Below are 26,113 nucleotides of genomic sequence, written 5' to 3' on the forward strand. Positions count from 1 at the left end.
CAGTCAAGTGGGGTGTGTGTGGCCCAATTAGTGGCAACGAGGGAGACTGTGGTTGGAGTCCCCTCGCTGTGTTTCTAAAAGAACGAAGATGAACAAGTCATGGCTCTCAGAGGACTTTTCTTCCCCTGGGTCAGCCAGGGGACGGGAAAGGCACGCGTATTTTTGAGAGTGCTTCATGCAGAGCATCTTTTTCTTTTTCAAAAGGGGGCTCAACCGATGCCAGTCATTTGGGGTGTGTGTGGCCCAATTAGTGGCAACGAGGGAGACTGTGGTTGGAGTCCCCTCGCTGTGTTTCTAAAAGAACCAAGATGAACAAGTCATGGCTCTCAGAGGACTTTTCTTCCCCTGGGTCAGCCAGGGGACGGGAAAGGCACGCGTATTTTTGAGAGTGCTTCATGCAAAGCATCTGTTTCTTATTCAAAAGGGGGGTCAACCGATGCCAGTCAAGTGGGGTGTGTGTGGCCCAGTTAGTGGCAACGAGGGAGACTGTGGTTGGAGTCCCCTCGCTGTGTTTCTAAAAGAACCAAGATGAACAAGTCATGGCTCTCAGAGGACTTTTCTTCCCCTGGGTCAGCCAGGGGATGGGAAAGGCACGCGTATTTTTGAGAGTGCTTCATGCAAAGCATCTTTTTCTTTTTCAAAAGGGGGCTCAACCGATGCCAGTCAAGTGGGGTGTGTGTGGCCCAATTAGTGGCAACGAGGGAGACTGTGGTTGTAGTCCCCTTACTGTGTTTTACATGCTTTTAGAAGGGCATGACATGGCTTAGAGGTTGACTTTCAGCATCTGGAAACTGTTGGCTACCAAAATGCTGCCTTTCCAACCTTTTTAACTGAGGATTTACGAGACCTTATGCCCATCGCAGTGCCCCAAGAGCCGATGCCCAGGCGCCACTCCTTCTCCAACAAAGGCGTGCACGCGCTACACCAGCATGTCGCACTAAACATCACTGATTCCTTGAGAAACTCTGTGTGACAGGGTGCATTTCACCACAGATAATTGGCCCAGTAAGCATGGACAGGGGCGTTACATGTCACTGACTGGGCAATGGGTTACTGTGGGGAGAGATGGAGAAGGGTCTGCTGTACAAGTCTTGCCGTCCCCACGAGTTGTTTCAATCCTTCTTCTGTATGTAGAAGTTAATACACTGCTTCTGCCTCTTCAACCTCGTGTGGGTCCTCCACCTTGGCGCAAACCCTGTGTGGTCAGGCCACCCTTCCTTGTAACTGCGCACAAGGAATACCACACACCTCCTTACTATGCTGGCAGCAGAACTCAATGCCATCAGGCGGTCAAAGGTTTACTTTGAAATGTATGGGAAATGTGAGTCACACCGCTGAGAAGTTGTGGACGGTTAGCTCTGGAGACCGAGTTTCATCATTGGTTGTCTCCACTCAACCAGCAGCCAGGGAAGGCCGGGTGCGACAATGATGCAAACATGGGTGCGGCCCTTCGCTGTGACAATGTGACACACGTGCCTTCTGTGGTTCACGTGTTGAACCTGGTTGTCCAGCAATTTTTAAAGCACTATCCTGGCCCACATGGCCTTCTGCAGAGAGCACGGTGTAACGCCTTCCTTGATCCACACACTCAGATGGGCTGTAAATAATAGGCTAGAGGGAAGCCACTCACCAAGCAGGACCCCTAGAACCCTGAAACCCTTTAACCCCTATACAGGGATTAGGAATTACACAGGGCCCAAGGTGATTAATACCTGTGGAAGGCTGCAGTTCCAGAGAATAGTAGTCAGTCAGGGTCAAAACATTAATTGAGGAACAGGAACAGAATGGGACGGCCAGAACTTAATCAGAAAACAAGCAGAGGTGAAATGCGGATCGGCCAACAAGGTACATAAACAGCAAGCAGGAAAAGTAGTCAGGTAACAAGCACACAAAATCATAAAACTGAACTGGGGGTAAAAGCAGAGCTATGTCTGGCAGTGGTCTGCAGACAGGATGGGCATAAAAAAGGGTGTGGTGTCTTCCCATTGGTTGTAGATGAATGATGGTATTTCATCTGTGAGATACCCACCAGCTACATTCAGCCAGAGATTCTGCATCTGTCAAGGTAATGCAGCCCAGTGGGTGAGCATAACCTGCGTCCACCTGCGCCGCTGGCATCGACTCCTCTCCCATCATCAGCACTATGCATGAAAGGAACACGTTGTCACCTGGCGACCGGAGTACAAATTGACGGAGCGGACTCCGTTGGTGACTTAACAGCCGTGTGCGGCAATGATGCAAACCTGGCTGCGGGCCATCATCAGGGCAATGTGACACACGTGCCTTGTATGGCTCACGTGTTGAACCTAATTCTCCAGCAATTTTTAAAACACCATCACGGCCTACATGGCCTTGTGCAGCGGGCACACTCGCTATGTGCTCACTTCCATCGTGCGCACACAGCAGCTCAACAACTTTCGTCGCTACAGAAGTCTTTAGGTCTGGCGGTTAAACGCCTGAAATGCGATGTGCCCACAAGCAGGAATTTGAATCTGCACATGTTGCAGCGTTTGTGGCAGCACCGCCGAACCCTGCTGCAATACGTTATGACATATAGCCTGGGATAACTTGATCCAGAGGTGGTGCAGATCACGCTGCTGGAGTGGTGTCAGATCAAGGACCTATGCACCCTGCTACACAGTTTACAAATGTCGACGAAGATGTTTAGCACTGGCAATGTCATTCTCAGCGTGACAATTTTGGTCATCTACATGATGGAGAACACTGTCATGGTGAGGGAGAGGGATTAACAAGGGCGCATAGTATCAGCAAAAAGTGTTGAGGAAGGTGCAGGAGCCCATGAAGAAATGGAGGACGAACTGGCGATGGGCATGGAAGACTCAGCAGATGAGTGAGAGCTTGCTCACATTTCGGTTGTGCGAGGTTGTGGGGAGAGGGCAGAGGAAGGAGGCACGATTCTCACCTCTCTGCCACCAACACACCAAGGACTTGGTCCTCCTGGATGCACAAGACACATGAGCACCTTCTTGCTGTACTACCTACAACATGACCCTCGGATTGTACGAATTCAAAGTAATCCTGACTACTGGGTTGCCACACTGTTAGATCCCCGGTACAAGACAAAATTTGGCGAAATAATTCCTGCCATAGAAATGGACGCACGTATACAGGAGTATCTGCAGAATGTGGTACGCAATCTTAGATCTGCTTTTCCACTAAACACCAGTGCTGCACAGAGTGAATCTCAACGGTTTGTCATGGATAGGAGGAAATGGTCTTTTACTTGTCCACATCTGAGGGACCGAGGGGTGGCTGTTGTGCTGAGATGCCATTGAGTACGGTGTCCCTGCAGAGTTGCACTTTTGGTCATATACAAAATGAGTTGAAAAAGGACAGATGCGGGTGAAAAGGGGAACAGGTGTGTTGGAAAGGGGAAAAAAGTTTTGGTCCGTGGGTTTGGTGGTTAAGCAAAAGTAACATTTGATGAAGAAACACCATCTGTTACGGTGGGACTGGCAGATTTGGATAAGGTGGTATATACTATGTTACCGCAATATAACGAAAATTAATAAGAAAAGAAAGATAAAGGTATATATCCCCATCAGCAGTCAGTGTCCACCGTGCTCCCAGATGGAAAAGGAGAGGTTGGCAACTGGAAGGTTCGGTGGAGGATACAGAGCTGTGTGGCTATGAAACTAATAGTAGCCTGAACCAAGTTAGACACCACTCGGATCTTGAGACTGGGAGCCCTGTTAGCGTCACAGGGTCCACACGTCCACCCAGCCCAGGAACTCCCTGTTAACATCACAGGGGCCATTCAGTACGCTGACCGTGTGCATTGGGGCCACACCTGTGAACAGCAGGCGCATCAGCAGCAGCAGGCCTGTTAATGCCACTGGGCTGCACAAGCAGGACTTGTAGGACAGGAGCTGGTCTTAACCGTTCTGCGTTACCAACTGTGGTGGCGGCCTGCATCAACGCCCTATCCCTGCCTACCTCTGGCCTAAAGCCACAATGGGTTCAACACATGGAGGTGTGCTATTTCGGAGCATAATAGAAGACTGCGCACCTCCTTGTTGTCTCCAGCACCTTCTATAACCTGGGTCCGCCCCAAACCAGGGTGGACCACAATGCACCTCCTGGAGACAAAAGCAGAGTGACACGTCATGAGTGGCATAACTAGCATCCTACTTGGAACCGCAACTTCAATGATGACCTCATGGCTGTCATGACCCAAACACCTCACCAGTCATCGTCTGACCATCAATAATGAGGTGACAAGTCATAGGGCGGGCCTCTGCAAGCCATTTGGGAGTGGCCTGGCCACATCGTCAGGACACCTGATGCCCTGTGGTCTATATGGGCCCCCCCACATCAGGGGCAGGGCCAAAGAGTTCATTACCGGACCTAGTCTCTGATGCAGTAAGTGCCTGAGCATGGTCAGTTGCATGAAATAGAGTCTCTGAAAAAAGACTATCAGCTTTAGCATGGTGTCTAGGCACAAAACAGGACTTAGACCCGGCACGGAATGCAAGTACCTGTGCAAAGAGGGTTTTCACACTAAGTGTGGGAGCATGCGCTGTATCCCGAAATGAAGACTTAGCGTCAGGAATGGCACAGTCAGGCTGAGCATACTCACTAGGCGAAACACTGTAGTTAGGCTGCAGCTGGGGTAAATCGGCACACGCATGCGCACTAGCTGCCTCTCCACACTTAAACGTGAAGGAGAAATTGCTCTTCGGGTGTGGACTTGGAGATGCTGTCTATGAACAGAAGGAAAAGCTAAAGAAAGCCTCACTTTATATCCCTCCGAATTATCAAATGCAGCAATAAATTCCCTGAGTTTGCTATAACATTAGCGTAGCAAAATCTGCATGAGGGTGTCCTGCACAGGTGCTAGAAATAGCTTGGCACCAGTGGGACAATAATGAAATACAACATCCAGTTCTATGATGCCACTAAATGGCAGTATTTTTTGCTATCATTATAGCTTATTAAAAACAGAGCAGGAGGGTGTCCTGCAGAGGTGCTGCACATAGATTTGCACCAGTGGGGCATTAATGGAATACAACAGACAGTTCTATGATGCCACTAAATGGCAGTATTTTTTGCTATCATTATAGCTTATTAAAAACAGAGCAGGAGGGTGTCATGCACAGGTGCTTCACATAGATTTGCACCAGTGGGACATTAATGGAATACAACAGACAGTTCTATGATGCCACTAAATGGCAGTTTTTTTTGCTATCATTATAGCTTATTAAAAACAGAGCATGAGGGTGTCCTGCACAGGTGCTAGAAATAGCTTGGCACCAGTGGGACAATAATGAAATACAACATCCAGTTCTATGATGCCACTAAATGGCAGGTTTTTTTGCTATCATTATAGCTTATTAAAAACAGAGCAGGAGGGTGTCATGCAGAGGTGCTGCACATAGATTTGCACCAGTGGGGCATTAATGGAGTACAACAGCCACTTCTTGTATGACACTAAGTTTACTCAATTTTTGGTATTATAATGTATTAGTAACAATGAGTTTGAGTGTGCAATGCAGGCAGACGTGCTGCAAATGTCTTTGCACTAGTGTGACTAGACAAAAGTCCAATAGCCACGTTTAGGATGCAACTAGATACACTGAGTGTTTGCTAGTATAATGGCTTAGTTATAATGAATTGGAGTGTGCAATGCAGGTAGAGGTGCTGCAAATGTCTTTGCACTAGTGGGACTATAGCAAAGTCCAATAGCCACGTTTAGGATGCCACTAGATACACTGAGTGTTTGCTAGTATAATGGCTTAGTTATAATGAGTTGGAGTGTGCAATGCAGGTAGAGGTGCTGCAAATGTCTTTGCACTAGTGGGACTATAGCAAAGTCCAATAGCCACGTTTAGGATGCCACTAGATACACTGAGTGTTTGCTAGTATAATGGCTTAGTTATAATGAGTTGGAGTGTGCAATGCAGGTAGAGGTGCTGCAAATGTCTTTGCACTAGTGTGACTAGACAAAAGTCCAATAGCCACGTTTAGGATGCCACTAGTTACACTGAGTGTTTGCTAGTATAATGGCTTAGTTATAAGGAGTTGGAGTGTGCAATGCAGGCAGAGGTGCTGCAAATATCTTTGCACTAGTGTGACTAGACAAAAGTACAATAGCCACGTTTAGGATGCCACTAGGTACACTGACTGTTTGCTAGTATAATGGCTTAGTTAAAAAGAGTTTGAGTGTGCAATGCAGGCAGACGTGCTGCAAATATCTTTGCACTAGTGTGACTAGACAAAAGTACAATAGCCACGTTTAGGATGCCACTAGGTACACTGAGTGTTTGCTAGTATAATGGCTTAGTTATAATGAGTTGGAGTGTGCAATGCAGGTAGAGGTGCTGCAAATGTCTTTGCACTAGTGGGACTATAGCAAAGTCCAATAGCCACGTTTAGGATGCCACTAGGTACACTGAGTGTTTGCTAGTATAATGGCTTAGTTATAATGAGTTGGAGTGTGCAGAGGACAGGAGGGTACAGTGCCAGGATTGTGGGGCTCTGGGTAGAGGAATGGAAGCCTGCCTTTCTATTCCCTCCTAATGGGGAAATGCAGCGACGAAATCCCTGACCTACTCTGTTTTCAGGACCTGTCACCTATGGCTCTGACCCTGCCCGTACGAGCCCTTAAAAGGACTTATAGAAAGTGCTCTCCCTAAGCTGTCCAGTGCTGTGTATACAGCAGTATCGGCGATAGGACTCAGTCAGGACGGAGCTGCGCCAGTGATGTCTGACACCAAGGACGCAGAAGAGATAATGGCGTGCTGGAGGAAAATGTCCGGTTTTATAATGCAGGGACATGTGACATGGACATCCTATCACACATGCCGTTGCTTCTCTGGCTAAAAGTCCACTTAGCTGTGTGTGTGTCTGGGATTGGCTGACATGCTGGCCCGCCCCACAAGACGTGTGCGCTTACGTAAGGAAGACAAGGGAAAAAAATGGCCGATGTTTGGCCATTATACAAACAGGAGTGATCTGAAGGCGCTGTTCACGCACACTATACACTAAAATGTCATAATAGTGTGAGTCACAGAGTGACTTACACTGTTACAGTGGAAAGCCAGCTAGGAATTAGCTGTTTTTTTGCTGCTAGAACCGTTCTCGAACGTTTCTAGAACTATCGAGCTTTTGCAAAAAGCTCGAGTTCTAGTTCGATCTAGAACAGGCCCCAAAATCACTCGAGCCTAGAACTGGAGAACCACGAACCACGAACCGCGCTCAACTCTAGTGCCTTCCCAGCAGAAATGTTGAACGCTCATATTATTACTCTACCCAAGCCAGGAAAGGACCAAGACACCCCGGCAAACTTTCAGCCAATTTCACTATTGAATACGGACGTCAAATTATTTGCTAAAGCACTGTCTCTAAGGTTCCGGCACATCCTTCCCGAGCTAATCCACTGGGATCAAGTCGGATTTGTCAAAAATAGACAAACCAGTGATGGAACCGGATGCCTTATTGATTTAATCGCTGAGGCGGAGGGGAGTCGAACGCCTTCTCTGCTCCTATCACTGGATGCGGAGAAGGCGTTTGACAGAATCCACTGGGGATTCATGGAGAGGACGCTTAGAAACTTTGGCTTTGGGGGACCCATCCTGTCTTCCATTATGGCACTATATTCTAGGCCATCGGCCCTGGTATATACAATCGGGTACCTGTCCCCAGGTTTTAATATCACAAATGGAACAAGACAGGGGTGCCCTCTCTCTCCACTGATATTCGTCCTATTGATGGAACCGTTTGCCCAAGCCATAAGAATGGAGAAAGAAATTACCGGGATCAGCGTGGGCATTTTGGAGAGCAAATTAGGTCTATTTGCTGACGACGTCAAACTGTGCGTCACGAATCCCGAGGTCTCCCTGCCCCATATATTTAGAATAATTACCTAATTCGGGCAAGCTAGCTATTATAAAATTAATTTAAGTAACTGCTTAATCCTTGATATGGGCATCCCACAGGCCACAAAACAGAAACTAATGGATCAATATCCACTGACTTGGAAGGCTGACACAATTCCATACCTAGGGATTCAATTAACTTATCCGATCAAACACCTGGGGAAAATAAATTATGCACATTTATTGCAAAATATCCATAAGGAAATACAATCATTTCCCAAGGCAATGATATCCTGGTTGGGCCGGATATCAGTAGTAAAAATGATGGTACTACCCCAAATTTTATATTACTTTCGCAACTTACCCAATCAAATTCCACTGCATACCCTCAACAAGCTCCAATCAGCTTTAATGAATTATATATGGAACCGACAAAGAGCGAGAGTATCAGCAAAATTCCTGTTCATGCCAATAAAATCCGGGGGGCTAGGTTGCCCGTGTGTACGGGCATATTACCGAGCCACGATGCTAGACCAGCTAAGATACTGGTGGGATGGGAATTGGGTAAAGCCTGGGTAAAATGAGAAGTGCAAATAGTGGGGCACCCCTCCATGGCCTCATATATGTGCCACCTCTGCTTGGCCAAAAAAGAGCAATTGCCAGGACACCCCACATTACGAGCAGGCGCAAACACTTGGTTAATGCAGACGATAGGGCAGAAATTACTCCCCACGACAATACATAAGCTTCCAATGCAAGTTATCGGTAACTTAATCCAAAATATAGACATGGGAGATTGGATCTCAAAAGGTATAATTAAAGTAGGAGATATTATAAGCATCCGGGAATTTAGACCGTTTGGTGATCTCGTTAGCATACTTGGGGTAAATCAGAGGGACTTCTACAAATACCTCCAAATTAAACACTTATTATCAAGTGTGAAAACAGAACAACAGGAGTTGGTGTCACCATATGAAACATTTTTTGAGGTTAACAAAGACACAAAGGGAGGGATATCAAAGGCGTATGAGGCTCTGAATGACACACGCAGCTCGCACTCCATACCATTTGTGAAGAGATGGGAAACTGACTTAAAAACACAATTCCGGGAAGAACAATGGGATCACTCCTTTCAAATACACAAAAAATGTCTCACTGTATTATCCACCTGGAAACATCAAGGAAAATTCTATACAGATGGTATTATACACCAGCACGCCTACAAAAAATATATCCTCAAATTTCAGACACGTGTTGGAGGTGTAACAAACAGCTGGGCTCATTGCTTCACATCTGGTGGGAGTGTGAGTTGATTCAACCAGTTTGGACAGAGACACAACAGTGCTTAAGCTCAATACTGGGTTATAATATGAAGCTGGGGCCCGAAATTGCCTTGCTGTCCATAGGTCTGGAAGACATGGACCACAACGACGTAATAATAATCGTACAATTCTTGACAGTGGTAAGAGTGTGCATTGCGAGCAAATGGAAAACATCGCAGGTACCGACTTCTCAAAAACTAAGAGCCAAGATGCGACATAAGTGCAGCATGGAGAGAATGATAGCAATCAGTAACAATAGAGGGTTCAAAATTGAAATCACATGGGGGAAGTGGATGGATTACTCCGATTCCAGGCGAGAATAGGAAAAGGGGAACACTGGTGCTCGCGTTCATCTGGTGCCGAAGTAGAGGTATAATCATTGGGGTTTTGAAGTTACCTATTGATTGTTAATATTTGGAAACCGGAAATCAGAATATGGATAATTGTTTCCTTTTAATAATAACAGACTGGACACAAATGGAAATGAATAATACTACCCATAATTTGTATGATTGTTGTAATTCAATAAAAAACTTATGGTTTAAAAAAGAGAAATAACACAAAAAAAATTTAGAGACTCCATCTTTATTATAAACAAAATCCTTAGTCCGACGTAGTCCACAGGTAGAGCAATGTCAGCTCTGCTTCATCACTCTGTACAGACAAATATCTCTACAGAGCGAGAAGCAGGGAGAGCAATGTCAGCTCTGCTTCATCACTGTACAGACAAGTGTCTCTACAGAGAGAGAAGCAGGCTGACACTGAGGGTATGATACCACTTGTGTATGACTTGTGCAGTCTCGGATTGCATGACCCCGCACAGCGCACACTCTCCTAACAGGAGCGCCTCAGTTGTATGAAAATACATGCTGCCGACTCGCTCCTGTCGGGAGACTGTTTGCCATGCCAGGTGATATCGATGCGAGACTCGCACAGTGACAGTCAAAGTTCAATCGAGGCCATGAGCCATGGACTTTGGTGAACCCTGACTTCACCGCGAGCACGGACGAAAACAGCCGAAGACTGCCGAGTGACAGCAGTGCAGTGAATACCCCTGAAAGTTAATGATCAGACCCGGAAGCAGAAGCGGCAGGGAGACAGAGTCTGCAGGATGCATGATGGGACCTGTAGGTAAATTCATAATGATTTTTAATAATGTGCTTGTTTTTACAGCCCCTGGACCCGAACTGGACCTAAACTGTAGGTTTCCCAGGAAAGCTTGTGATCAGGATTGTGTACACGAACACTATGTGTTCGGTATGGACCCCAAACTTTACAGTACGGGTTCACCCATCACTAATCATGATTGCTATGTCCATCATGGATTTAAACTGTCAGTGTGTACAAACACAATGTGACAGCTCCAATTTATATGGTTCATTTTTCCTTTCATTTTAGTACATGTTAATTATGTCCTTTTTCCTTTGAAGTGTTTTTGATGCAGATTTGAAGCAACATTTGAATTGTTTTTTTATTAACATGTAAAAGCTTTTATACCACACATAAAAAAGCAACATTGTTTTTTTTACATGCGTTTTTTTAAGCCCCACAAAGAAGCGCAGAGAACAAATTGCACAAAAAAATGCACAATAGTCAAGATCCACTTTTCTTGGAAATTTAGTCCATATTCAACTGTAAATCACATACTCTGTTTTTTTTCTGCTGCTTTATTTTAAGCAGAACTTCTGCACAGTTTCACTGTCCAAACAAATCGGACGTGATTTCAAGAAAAATCTACCCTTTGTATATCTAAACAGGGTGCTAAACTGTTGTGCCTTTTTCATCTATAGGCTTCTATGGGAGCCTAAAAAAATCATTTAACAGTCTGACAAGTGACCATCTCCCTAGCTGGGAAAATCAGGCGGAGGTGTATAGATGGGGAAGAGGCTATTATATTTGGAAAAGCCCAACTCCTGCCTAGAGAAACCCTTGAACCACGTCCTCACTGGGAATGTACTATATACTGTTGTCTGTTAAGAACCCAATAAAGTCGTTCTGGAATGTAGTAACCTCATTGTGTAGTAACCTCACCATTTGTTGTCTGAGTAGTACTCTGCCAACTGTGAAGGAGCATAGGCATTCAATGGAATGAGCCCCTGTTCACTCAGTCTAAAAACAGCCAGCGGATGAGAGCACCCTGACTTTCATCTCTCTACAACTCTCTTTTAAATATGTTTTAGCATGACAAAACTTGTGTCACTCTTTAAATATTTCTGGACCTAACTGTATGTCCTCCAATGATTGCTCTCTTTGTATGATGTGTTCAAACTAGACAAGTCTTTGCTTGATTATCCATGTTTGAGTAACATTACTGGCTTGATTTCCTCCAAAATGTAATTGTTAGTTCTTCTTGACATCCATGGTATTGATAAAATCCTTCTACACCACCTCATTTTAATGATGTTGATTCTATTTCTTTCTTGTTTCTTTATCATACAGGTTTCACATCTGCATGATACAACCATAAACTTTGTATCAGCCATGTCTTTGTCACCAGTAAAGTGTTCCTCCAATGACTTCATTGTTTATTTGCCCATTACTATTTTCCTATTGACTTCTGGTATCATTGCTACATCATAAGTGATTATCAATCTGAGGAGGTTGAAGTCTTTACAACTTTAAGATCATCGTTGTCCATCTCAAAAGTATGCCAGTCAGCCCTGCCCTGGCAGTAGTCAATACCTTTGTCTTCTTTCTGTTGAGCTGTATTCCCACGTTTGGGTTTTCCAGCTTGACACTCTGTAATAAATCATTCATTCCAGCTGCAGTTGTTGCTATCAATGTTATATTGTCTATGTATCTACGATTATTGATGAGCCATCTAGCAATTTTGATTCTTCCTTCTTTTTCTCGCCTTCCTGAAAATAGCTTCTTCATATATATTACATTTCAATTTCGATTTATAAGCATGATCTAATAATTAGCCTGTGTAAAGATGTTTTTAAACTAGTTCTCCACTGTAGATCTATACACATTTGATTTAGAAGCAAGATCAGTACAACTAAGAATTGTCATTCATAACAATTAGAGCTGAGCAGACCTGTTGAAGTCCGGTTTGGCAAGTTCAGTTGGACTTTAGATAAAGTTCGGTTTGGGACCCCGACTTGACCTGAACCTGAACCCCAATTAAAGTAACTATTTGGGAACGTAGATTCTTCAACCATATGCAGCCAGGCATAAACAGAACACTTCCGAGGGAAGGTGGGATTTTTTCATTTTTTGGGGGTTTGGTGTACACTACATCCAATCACGCTGCTGTTACCTCCAGTGCAAGACGTTCAAACACTGCATCTCGTATTGGGCTGAGCATTGAGTATATCAGAGCACAGAGATACTCACATAAGTGTTTGCATACGTAAACCACCCAAACTCTAAACTTAAACTTTGGGATTTTTTTTGAAAAGTCTGTGTTTGGTATTAACACTTAACACTGACATTCAGGTTCACTCATCTCTATTTAAAATATAATAGGTAAGTTAATATAAATTCTCCAGTACTTACCATTTTCTTGTATGTATATTCACTGCATGCAGAATTATTAGGCAAGTTGTATTTTAGAGGATTTTTTTATTATTGATCAATAACTATGTTCTCAATCAACCCAAAAGACTCATAAATATCAAAGCTTAATATTTTTGGAAGTTGTAGTGGTTTTTTTTTAGATTTGGCTATCTTAGGAGGATATCTGTTTGTGCAGGTAACTATTACTGTGCAGAATTATTAGGCAACATAATAAAAAACAAATATATTTCCATATCACTTGTTAATTTTCACCAGGTAAACCAACATAACGGCACAAAATTTTAGAAATAAACATTTCTGACATGCAAAAACAAAACCCCTCAAAAATAGTGACCAATATAGACACCTTTCTTTATGATGACACTTAACAGCCTACCATCCATAGATTCTGTCAGTTGCTTGATCTGTTTACAATCAACTTTGCATGCAGCAGCCACCACAGCCTACCAGACACTGTGCCGAGAGGTGTACTGTTTTCCCTCCCTGTAGATCTCACATTTTCTGAGGGACCACAGGTTCTCTATGGGGTGCAGATCAGGTGAACAAGGGGGTCATGTCATTATTTTTTAATCTTTTAGACCTTTACTGGCCATCCACGCTGTGGAGTAGTTGGATGCATGTGATGGAGCATTGTCCTGCATGAAAATAATGTTTTTCTTGAATGATAATGACTTCTTCCTGTACCACTGCTTGAAGAAGTTGTCTTCCAGAAACTGGCAGTAGGTCTGGGAGTTGAGGTTGTCCTTGAAATATGTGTGTTTTATGTTCACATAGGGGTGGGTCTCAGACACACACCACAGCGGTTTTGCGGGTTTGCTGCTTTCACTTCTGAAATTACACAGGAAAAGCCACCTGGCTTTACCTGACTGGCGATCAAATTACGGCGGGAGCCCACACATTTTATTTTTTAATTATTTTTTTAAATAATTAAAAAAATAATAATGGGTTTCCTGCATTTTGATTGCCAGCCAAGGTTAAAGCAGGCAGATGTGAGTTGCAGCCTGTTGCCGTCCGCTTTATCTGCACTGAGAATCAAAAATGCTGCGGAGCACTACGTCATTTTTTTAAATTATTTATTTATTTTTACACTACTATTTGTGTGAGGGACCTAACAGCCAATCGCAGATGATGTCACACAGAATGGGCGTCTGTGATTGGCTGTTGGAGTAACCTTGAATCTGCCCATACATTCTAGATGCTAGAATGTATGGGTTGGTTTCAGGTTACTCCAGCATCCAATCACAGATGCCCACTCTTTGACAGCATCTGTGATTGTCTGTTCTTTTAACAGTAAAATAAAACAACACAGAGAAAAAAATATTTTATTAGAAATAAAACAGAATACAGTTAGGACTTCATCTTTATTACCCAAAAAAACCCTCCGACATAGTCCAAAGGTGGGCAAGCATCTTCAGCTCTGCTACATCTATGCGTAAAGACAAAAAAAGGTCACTCACACAGATTCAGCTGGGAGCTGTCGAAGACTTTACTCGAGGGCATAGCTGAGGCCAGTCAGCTGTGCCCCCGGGTAACCACCACTGACTATAGGACCTTCCATGACGTCATAGCCATGTGACCAGTCTGTAAATCACGAGGTGATATAACATTTACACCAGACTGGTCACATGGCTATGACATTATGGAAGGTCCTTTAGTCAGTGGTGGTTACCCGGGAGCACAGCAATGATCAGACCCGGAAACAGAAGTGGCCGGGACACAGAGTCTGCAGGATGTGTTGCGGAACCTGTAGGTATAATGGCAATGTTTATTATTAACTTTATTCTTTATTTAACAGCCCCCCCCTGCCCCATCACATAACTGTAAAGACCAAGTTCGGGGTTCAAGAGCAAGTTTTTGTTATCTCAGTCCCCGAACACGCACTTTACAACATGTGCGGGCGAGGCTCGGGGGTTCGCCTAACACTAATCATGATGCCAGAATTGACACCTGCTCATGATGGGCTATATCCATCATGGGTCATTAAGGGGCTAATAATCAGAAAATACTGTGCAGATACCTACCTTAGTTTAATAACTTATAGTAATTTTTTTTTCTGGGATAAATGTAGAAAAAATCAATCATACCATTTTTCTTATGCAATTTACTAATCACTGCAAATAATCTGTTCATAATGTTCTACAAGTTGTTTCAATTACAGAGATACCACAATGACTAATTTTATTTTTTATATTTTGTTTTTTAAAGCACATTAAAAATTATTTTTTTTACATTTTTCGTAAATTTATAGGAAGAAAAGAATGTGCCTTTTTTCCCTCTTGAATACAGGTAGATGAAATACACTGGTATATGCATATGATTCTCTATGCTCCTATATAATGTGCCTGTAATTTCAGAGCCTACAATGCACATTCACGTTTACAAAATTTGCCCACATTCGTTGGAAGAGGCTTTGAGACAGTTTTTGTTACTGCCTGCAATGATGCAGGTTTTGGGTTTGCATTTCAGTGAGATCAGATCTCAATAATAAAGAATATTTTTGTTTAATAGAATGCAAATCTGTAGAGAGCAGAGCGATTTTGGCATTGCCTCCCAAAGAGGATATAAGAGGAGAGAAGACCTCACAAAATGATTGGGAGTTGTGTCACAGCCCTGCCTTTCTGGGACAGCTCTCTCAAATTGGGACAGTCCCGTGTAGGTTTGGAACGATTAGGAGCTATGCTATTGTACTGACATTTAAATAAGGGGTAAAGTTTAGCATAAATGGTTTCTGTATTTCGCCTTGTTATTTAAGATACGGATTCTAATATTGCCAATATATTAGAGAATAGCTTATCATGTAGGTTTGTTCGTAACATTCACTTTCAGCTTAAGGCTTCTTTCACACGCACGTGAAAAACCACGCACATTTTTCACGGACGTGTAAGAGGTGCGTTTTGCCCTCCATGAGCCGTGTTTATGGGCTACGTGTGTTCTCTGTGTGTTATCCGTGGTAACACACGGAGAACGGGAACTTTCTACTCACCTGTCCCTGGCGTCGCTGTCCGTGGTGCTGATATTTCGTCTCCAGCTCTGCAGACTCCCCGCTGCTGCTGCTTCAGGCCCCAGTGAAGTGAATATGCAATGAGCATAATGAACGGCGGTCGGCAGCAAGTGACAGCAGCGGCAGAGACAGGAGGGCTGAAGAAGGTGAGTAATGTTTTTTTTTTTCTCACAGACACATGTCTTCTCTCCGGCGCGTGTCAAACGGAACACATCCATATGGTCCGTGTGTGTTACATGTGACACGTTTGCATTCCATGTGACACCCGTGATGCCGGAGAGAAAACGGACATGTCGGCGTGAGAAACACATGGACACACGTAAGTACGGAACGGACACACGGTCCGTGTGCAAATACTTACGTGTGTCCAAAACCATAGAAATACCTAGGTTTGCGTGTGTACATGTCTCGGGTACGTGAGAAAACTGCCATACACATACCGGAGGCACGTACGTGTGAAAGAGGCCTAAGACAGTTGACCAATATAAAACTTCAATAATTCTTTAAAAATAAACTAATAATAACAAGGAAAGTATTAAAATGAAGTTAAAATGAATAGGAACAAATTTCTGCATTTCTAGTCTTGTAAGATAGGTATACTTCTTCTAAATGTATATATCAAAAGAAAATTCAAAATAATAATATATAACAAGTGATGTCACCATGGTAACGATAAGATTGATATGCTCATTTGAAATATACCTTAGAAAATAAACTACAATAGACAATTCAATTACACCAGTTTTACTAAATCTCCCACATATTCTTTTTTGAATTGTGTTCTCAAACAGTCTCTAATGGTAAGAGAATTATGGTTCATTGAGCACAATGAATATAAAGTGTTATTATTCTGTCATTTTTTTTAAACTGGTACCACTGTCTTACAATCATTAGTACAATATATGTGTTATACAAAACAAGAATGACTGACTAAGCTGTTTATACAAGCAAACTGGCACATGAACCTTAAGCATGAGACTTTTATACAACACTTGTTTTCCAGCAACTTTGCTTAAGGTTCCCTTCACAGGTCAGTGTTTTCTGGTACGAGTGGCATCCTTTTTCACACGTACTGGTGACATGTGGGTACATAAACGTGTACCCATTGTAATCTAAGGAGATGCTTACATCTCTTTGTTTTTATATTAATCGCTTTTTCTGGCAGCATAGATCACATGGACCCATACAAGTCAGGGGATCCATGTAAATATGTACAGTTGTAGATAGATAGATAAATAGATAGATAGATAGATAGATAGATAGATAGATAAATATAGATTTTATGTGCTCTTGAGGGGACAGGAGCTTTAGCTCATTAATATCTACAGTCCCCATACTAAGTGGAACCGGAAGAGTCTCTGAGTCTCATTATGCAGATCAAGCCTTTTCTATTTTGTAGTCGGCAAGTGGTCTTTGTAGAGAACTTCAACAATGTCTCAAGAACCCAAAGTAGAGGAGGTGCCAAAAACCGATTCGCAAATGTTAGTGTCTCACTGAATAGCAAAGTCAGTGAGGCTCGCTTGGTGGATGTCCACATGAGGAATAACTCTGGCCACACGTAGTCAGACAAGGTCTAGAATAGATAGGTTTTATTTGAAGAAGGAGGCCATCTGCTCGTCAATGTCAGTGGTGGAGGTGGAAATCTCCAATCTCTGTCTGATTTGTTTTTCTCTGAATGTTGCAGAGACTCCATGCCTGAAAGAGGTTTGTGGAAGTTGAATTTGTCACTCCTGGAGGAGGCACATGTAAGATGGTATTTTGAGAAATATCTTCAGAGCCAGGCACCATTGTTGGGCCTCTGTAGCAAAGAGTCAGAGTGGTGGGAGATGTTCAAGCATCGGGTGGTGAGGTTCTTCTGGTAGCTTTCCAACCTCAGAAGCTTGAACAGTGATCGCTTGCACCAGAGCCTAGCCTGAGGAAGAAACTCGAGACCTTTGTCTTGGCTGGAGGTGACCGCAAGGAAATTTCCAGGGGGAAAACCTTACTGAAGAGGTGTCAGTATGATAGGCACATATCCTTGGTCTTTGAGAAGGACATTGGGAAATACCATTTGGCCGACCCTTACAAAAACTGCAGGATGTCAGTGAATAGTAAGATAGTGGTGGGTCTGAAGGATGTTACGAGATCCCTGGTATGGTCCAAGTCATCAGATCCTTCTACTCCCACCTTTTGGGAAGGAAGGAACCAAATTAGGAAGGGGTATTGGCTTTCCTGTATGAAACTTCCCATAGCAAGGGTAAACCCCTTTATTGGTGTTTTGGGAGAGGCTATGAACGAAAAGAAAGTTCATCTGGTGATTGAAGGGCTCTGGCCCAAAATGTCACCTGGTCTGGATGGTTTAATACCTGGGTTTTACAAGATTTTTAAGAACTTTCTGTTCCCCTTGCTGACTCGGGTTTTTAATTAAAGTCTTTCGTCGGGTACTCTGCCGAAGTCATTGAGGAGGTCTGCTTTGATGTTTCTGTAAAAGGGTAAGGGTCAATCACACACTAAGAACTGGAGATCGATATCACGTCTCAATGTGAACAGGAAGGTTCTGGTGAAAGTGCTTTTTGCTAGACTGGTGATAATTGCACTAAAGCTCTTTTCGGGGTCCCAACACTGCACTATTCACGGCCGTAGCGCTTTTAACGCTGTTCTGCATTTCTGGGAGGCTGTGCATCAGTGTATGGCATGCATCTGGGAGGGTGTTCACCAGGGATGCTCTCTTAGCCCTATACTTTATGCTTTCGCAATTGACCTCTTCATTAGGAGGGTAGATTATGGACGCTTGGAGTGGTGACCCTGGCTCACAGGCCATCCTAAGGGTAGTAGCTTATGCGGACAATGTCTTGGTCGTTGTCTCCTCAGAAGGAGAGGCACGGGTGGTGATGTCTGAAGTGCAGTGCTACTCAGAGGCATCTGGGTCCAAGACTACCCAGGATAAATGGGAAATGTCTGGGTGTAGGAGAGCCTTATTTTAGTCTCCTGGACACTCTCTCAGAGCGCCAAGAATACAGTATGCTAAAGTCCAGGGCATTGAGTTCGGCCAGGATGATTACCCATTGAAAAATTAGGAAGGCAGGATCCAAATTGTTTTCCAGAGAGTGAACTGCTGGAAAAGTTTGGCTTTGACCCTGAGGGAAAGAGTCACCATGTGCAAAGCTTTCTTGCTTCCTTTACTGATTTATTTGATCAGTGTTTGCATTTTGCCAGAACCTCTCTGAACTGGGGTCTTCAGTCTGTTTTGTTGCTGTTATGGGGAAACAAGCTGAACGTAGTCATGTGGTAGGTTACTTATCACTCGAGGAGACTATTGGGTTGAATATGGTCAACCCCATAGTATTCTTAGTAGATACCTTTTTGAAGATGAACATCTTGAACCCCTGGAGAGAGAGAGAGGGTTCCTCCGTGGATATTCACCTGCAGAGGGTGTTTTTGGCTCTTATTCACAGAATGGGAGACAGGTGGGTGTGTGAAGGACCTTATGTTACTCAAGTTCTGAAGGTGATCCACCAGTGGGGTTTGGGGCTATGGGAGATAAGGTCTCTGTCAAGGAAATTACTTGATGAGAGGATCTTGTCCATGCACTTCCAAAAAACGCTGGTCCTCAAGGAATACCCAGGCCGGGATCTGGAGGTGGGATTATGGTTATTAAATTCTAATCATATCCCTGCAAAGTTTTGGGACTTGGCTTGGTGCTGATTTAAGCATAAGCTATGTGTGAGGGACAATCTGAAGTAGAGGAACTGCAAAGATCAGAATTATCCTAGTGAAAGTTATGCTGACATACTGGAAAGTATGGAGCACTTCTTGCTTCATTGTCCCTTTTACTATAGAGGTCTAAAGGAGCGCAGGGGCTTTCATAGGCTGGCCTTGGCTGGCTAGCCTCTCCTACACCTGGTGGGTCTATAGGACATTTGGAGATCTGGGTGGATGAGACCTTACCACTTTTTTTAGTGAGCATAGTGGTAAAGTTATCTACTTGAAACACACGTTGTTTAGTTTCAGCGGGATACAAAACCAACCCAGTAGAAGAATTTTGTAGAAACATATTTGGTGACCGGGGGAAGGTTCACTCCTTGGAACACAAGCAAGTGGAGAATCAAGGGCCTCTCACCTCTGGAGGGACTTCTAGGCTACTTGTGTCCAAAGCCTTCCTGGTGGAGGGATAATCAGTTTGGTGTTTGTATTGTTTGGTAATATTTTTAGTGGTTATAACGTAGGAGTGTTGGGTGTGGGATCGGGGGACGGTGTTTTTCTGAGTGAGGTGCATTTTAAGGACTGGCCTGTTCTGGCCCAGGCCCTTACCTGGAGAAGAAACTTTGGGGGCCTGACCCAAGCTCGGAGAACTTTCCTTGAACTTGTTGGCTGGGCATGCCAGGGGTGGAGGGATCGTTAGAATTGTTAAGTAGTTTAGAATTGTTAATTAGGTTTGCTGTCCTGTGGAGAAAGGAGAAAAAGGAAAAAAGGAAATAATGGGAGAGTGAGGGTAGTTGAGTCAAATAAGGGTTTGGTTAGTAGGGCATTTATGAGCCGGGCAAGTAGGGCCTAGTTTTGTTGGTTTTGGCCCTTTCATGCTTACTTGTTTTTATTGTTGGTTAGTATTAAGTCATTGTAAATTGTTTTTATATTTTTTTAATGATTTTTATCTTTTTATAAAATAGAGTTCACACCAAGTAACTTAATTGTCATTCTCCCTGTTGTCCCTCTCCTCACCCTGACAGTCACCCTCCTCCTCTTACTAACCTGGCATCATAGTACAGTATAGGCAGATCCCTGTGAGAAAGCAGTTCAGATGACATAGCATATGTTGCATAAGAAAAGCAAAACGTACGTTGGGGTCCTTATCAATTTGATATGGGTGTATGTTAGGGCTGTATTTTTTGATAGTTTAGATGTGGACCACATTAAAATTGCAATATACGCACTTACACTGTATGTGGGAATATAGTATAGAGGGCTTGTGTTTCGTGGACTAACTCTGTCCATCTTATTGTTGTACTGAAAACTGCTTTACTTACCCCCGTGCCCTGTTACGTGACCATACGTTTATGTCTTAATGCAGGTCATGTGTAGTCAGAACTGTACAGCAATTTTTCTATCCTGTTTTATATAAATTCTTGATACGTATATGTACCACTTGGATATAATTAAAAAATATTTGTATGATACACAAATAAAATTACCTTATATTATTCTTCTTGTCTGGTTTTTATGTATTTATTATGTTTTGGTTATGTATAGTGTAAATAGATTAATGATATAAATATATTGTAAATAATGAGAGAGTGAGGGCGGTGGAGCCCAATATGGGTTTGGATAGTAGTGTATGTATGAGCTGGGAAGGTAGGGCCTAGTTTTTGTTGGTTTTGTCCTTTTTATGTTTAGTTGTTTTTTTTTTGTTGGTTAGTATTAAGTTATTGTAAATTGTTTTTATTTTTTTGCAATGACTTTCATCTTTTTATAAAATAGAGTTCACACCAAGTGTAATGTCTGCCCTTGATCACAGACGCCGGATGACTGTCATGGACAGACTAGGGCTAGCCACCAAGTCAGCAGGATCTCAAGAACCCTGAAAATGTTTAACTCCCTGTACAGGGATTTAGAATTACACATTGTCCAGGAGATTGCTGCCTATCGAAGGCTGCAATTCCGGACAAAAAAGGACAAAATCGGCAGGCAGGAGCGTAGTCAGGAAATTAGGCAGAGGTTAAAACTGTAGATGGCAGCGAGGTAGAAAAACAGCGGGCAGGAGAGTAGTCAGAGAGTAGGCAGGGGTCAAAAATGGGGATCAATAGTCAGAACAGGACAGGAACCAGACATAGCTGGAAAACAAAACTATATCTGGTAGGCAGCAGCAGACATGAGGAGGAATAAGAAGGGTGTGGTGTCTTCCTATTGGCTGTAGCTCAACTGTGGTAACTTCAGCTGGAAGACACACTCCACCTACAGTTAGCCAATGGTACTGCAGGTCCTAGGGAAACCCAGCTTAGTAGATGAGCAGAACTTGCGACCACCACAGCCACTGGCACCAACTCCTCTCCTATCACGAGCACAGTCTATGGTGGAAATAAGGCCACGCCTGGTGACGGAAGCAGAAGTCGCAGGAGCGGGCTCTGGTGAGGACGTGACAATACCCCCATCTACAAGGGGCCTTCAGACCCTCAAAGCCTGGCTTGCCAGGGGAAAGGGTGGTGAAACCACTAGACCAAACCCTTAGCATGAACATTGCTGGCAGGGACCCATGAATTATCCTCTGGGCCATAACCCCTCCGATGTACCAGATATTGCACCACCCCTCTAACAATATGGGAATCAAGGATTCTCTGTAGCGCATACTCCAAGTTACCCTAAACCAAAACAGGAGGAAGGGAGCCCTTACTTGGTGAATAGGGAAATGATATAACTTGAGGAGGGACTTCTGGAACACATTCGATATCTTAAAAGATGGGAGAAGTTTCAAGCAGAAAGCCGCGGGGTCAATGACCTCAACTATTTCATAAGGTCCACTAAATCTAGGTCCCAGATTAGCAGTAGGGACCTTGAATTTAATGTGCTGTGTGGACAACCATAGTTTGTCTTCAACTCCAAGGCTTGGGCCCGTCCCTTGGGAACATCCCTTATTAGCAGCTGAGGCTTGACCACCCTGTGCCCTCTTCAAGTTATCTTTTACCTCAGACCAGATAACTTTCAGTTTGTCCACAGTTTTTTCAGCCTCAGGAGTATCCACCGCAGTGGAAGAAAAAGAACCAAAACGTGAATGCAACCCTAAATTGCAGAAAAAGGGGTAGTCTGGATGGATTCCTGATACTGATTATTGATGGCGAACTCAAGCGGCAGATATTCCACCCAGTCAGACTGACAGTCGGACATATAACACCGGAGGTATTCTTCAAGGGTTTGATTAGAACGTTCAGTCTGGCTATTGGTCTCTGGGTGGTAGGTTGATGAAAGGATAACTATATTAATCTTTTTACAAAAAGCCCTCTAGAATTTTGAGACAAACTGCAAAACAATATTTTCCGGATCCCCGTGTAACCGCACAATATGCATAATGCACAACCTGCTAAGAGTTTCAAAATTAGGTAGCCCGAACAGAGAAACAAAATGACACCGTGTGCTGAATATATCCATTACTACCCATATACAAGTCTTCTATTCCGAGGGTGGGAGGTCAGTGATGAAGTCCATGGAGAGATGTGTCCAAAGGCTTACTGAAATAGGTAGGGACTGAAGAAATCCAACGGGATGGGTGCTGAGTGCCTTGGCTCAATCACATGTTTCACAGGCTAATACATATTCCCTACAATCCTTTGCTATGGATGGCCACCAAAAATTCCTAGTTAGTAGTCAGAGGGTATTGCCTATACCAGGGCAACCTGCAAGGACAGAATTGTGGGACTCCTAGAGTACCCGTAGGCGAAGTGGGGGAGCGACAAACAGTTTACGGATAGGAGTTGTTTTGGGGGCCTGGTCTTGAGCATTATGGATCTCTTTTAGCAAATCTAAGGATACAGGTGATACAATAATGCCTTTAGCTAAAATAGAGACTGGTTCAGTGTTTTCAGACTAAGAGAGACAGAAACTAAGTGCATCAGCTCTTGTGTTCTTGGTGCCGGGCCAGAATATTACCACAAAATAAAATCTAGAGAGAAACAATGCTCACCTAGCTTGCCTAGGATTGAGTTTCCTAGCAGATTCCAGGTAAGTTAGATTCTTATGGTCTATGATAATTATGACGTTATATTTGGTTCCTTCGAGGAAGTGGCGCCATCCCTCGAAGGCCCATTTAATTGATAACAGCTCTTGATTAGTCCAAACAACCATAAACAATATGTATCAGGGGTAATAAGCATGAAGACCAAAGAGAAAAACCCCTAAAATTAAAATTTTATTATTTCACTTAAAATCAGATAATTCCCCACAGACAGAAACAACAAAAAAACAATGAAGACACAGGAGAAAACTTGGGTGCATATAAAGCATCAAATTCTCCTCATATAGTCTCCCAGCTACCAATACTCAGTCTACAATAATTTATTATGTCAGTGGGAGAAGAGGTGATAGAATGCACTTCAAGCAGTAATTTATAAGTCCAATATGTCATGAAAATCTTATACTGCTCATTACAAAATTTACAGTGGTAAGTGGGAATAGTACTGCAGTACAATAGGGGGTGTGACCAAAAAGACTCCTTCAATGGCCCTGCCTTGCCGCTGAGGTTGGCACCCTATACCTAGACGCAATGGCGCCCCCGCTCGTCGGCGGCTCACCCTTCTTTCCCTGCGCTGTTCTTAAGTGCAGCTGATCTGGGAAAAAGGGGAGTGCGGGAACAATTTGCACTGCAATTAGGACTCAATCACCACACACACACACATTAGGAGCAATATCAGTTAAGCACAGTAAATGTCTCATGGACTATGCTTGTTTCTTCTAGAATTTATAGACCCATTAGATATAGCCATTCATAATAATAATAATAAAGTACTTAGTGCCTCAGCAGAATTTACAGTAAAATGACTCACTGCAAGCATGAAGTATATATTTAGCAATATCTGGAATATTGTTTATAGATATACAGATATATTAACCTCTTAGTCCTCCTGTATCCTAAACGTGTTCAAATAAGGAGATTATTAAGGCGTGAAAAATAATGACCCTCCAAAATCCTTAAAAGAAAGCCCAGTACAATTTCTCACTGTGTTACATAGCTGTCACCTTATAATTCCGTCATGAGGTGACAAATACAACAGGGCATAACTGAACACTTCACAGAAGGTACACCATCGATACTTCACAAAAGGCACATAACTTATATACTTCATAGATGGCACTTATAGGAATAAAGCAACATAGAAATCTATGGGACAGGAACAGCACAGTCCAAGTAACCATAATGGTCATCCCAATCTCATGCATATAATACTTAGCTTTAGACGATTGAGAATGGCTCAGTCACCATAGCCCAAATTAATGGACAATCAGCGGCATTGCCCGCCCGCTCTTGATTACCAATGTCATAGTTTGTCTCTGTAGGAGAAAACGTGCAGCTAAAGAAGGCACAAGGACAAAGCTGAGTGAGAGACAGAGTACCTTGTGACAGCACCGCCCCCACTCCAACCTCTGATGCATTGACTTCTACAATAAAAGAATGGATAATGTCAGGCTGAACCAGAATAGGGTCTGAGGAAAAACAATCTTTTAATTTTGAGAAGACATGGATCGCCTCTGGCTTCCAATTAACCACATCTGCCCCCTTTTTAATCAAATTGATGAAGAGTTTGGCGATTTTAGAAAAATCTTTAATACATTTGCGAGAAAAATTTGCAAACCCAAGGAAGCGCTGCAAGACTTTCAGAGACTTGGGTTGCACCCACTTCTTAATTGGTTGAAGTTAAGAGGGATCCACTTGGAAGCCTTCTGCAGACAAAAAACAACAAAACAGGAAATTAACCTCATTATAAAAAAAAAAAAACACATTTCACATATTTAAAAAATAGTGAGTTATCCCTGAGGATACGGAGTACATTTCGTACATGTGATGTAGCATCAGGAGAATATATCAGGATGTCATCCCATTAGAACCACCACATATGACTCGCCTGCCCAAGGGCCTTAGGTGACTCGGTGTCGGGCCGGACTAGTCTGGGGTAGTCAGCGGTGGCAGGGCCCGACTCCGTGACCCTGGTGGAGTCAATTAAATGTGGTGATATGGGGGTAGATGATAATAAATGTAACACCCTGGACTAGCCAGGTAGTCACAGACATACCAACACACACACCCCCACCCTAGGCAGTTACAGCAGCCAAACACAAAACCCTTGTTGCCTCCCTCCAGGGTCTGATGTCCACACAAGGTGGGGCGGAGCCAGGCGGTTGGCCCCACCCACCGAGGAGTTCACAGGCCTGGAGGCGGGAAAAGTGACAGAGTTTGGAGGTGAAAGTGAGAGGAGTGAACACTTGGGTGTCTGGGTTGGAGCCCAGACACTAACAGCACGGTTGGCAGATGGTGGTGGCCATCTGCAGGAGTTAGTGGAACTCCGCAGAGCCATAAGGACCGGGGTCGGGCATCGGCCCGCCGGTACCGGACCGGGGAACGGAGTGAAGCTAAGCACACAGGCAGGGCCATCGGACCCCGACCAGGCTTGGAATCGCCGTCAATAGTCAAATCCGAATGTGACAGGAACCCCAGGAGTTTCTCAACTACTAAAGTCCCGATTGAAGGCAACCATCCACCCAGAGAGGATATACAGCTACCGCCACAGGCTAGAGATCCAAGGGCCAGTGCCTGCGGGCAAAACGGGCTCCTACGGCACCTATACGCCGGGGAGCAGACTACCGGTGGGCAACCACAGGAGTCAAGAACATTGAGTGAGTACACCAATGCCGTCAGGCACTGCGCCGCACTGTCCCTGCAACCCTGCGCCCCAGCCATCCAGCCTCCCCGT

Source organism: Anomaloglossus baeobatrachus, chromosome 3 (assembly GCF_048569485.1).
Source record: "Anomaloglossus baeobatrachus isolate aAnoBae1 chromosome 3, aAnoBae1.hap1, whole genome shotgun sequence".
Classification (NCBI taxonomy): Eukaryota; Metazoa; Chordata; class Amphibia; order Anura; family Aromobatidae; genus Anomaloglossus; species Anomaloglossus baeobatrachus.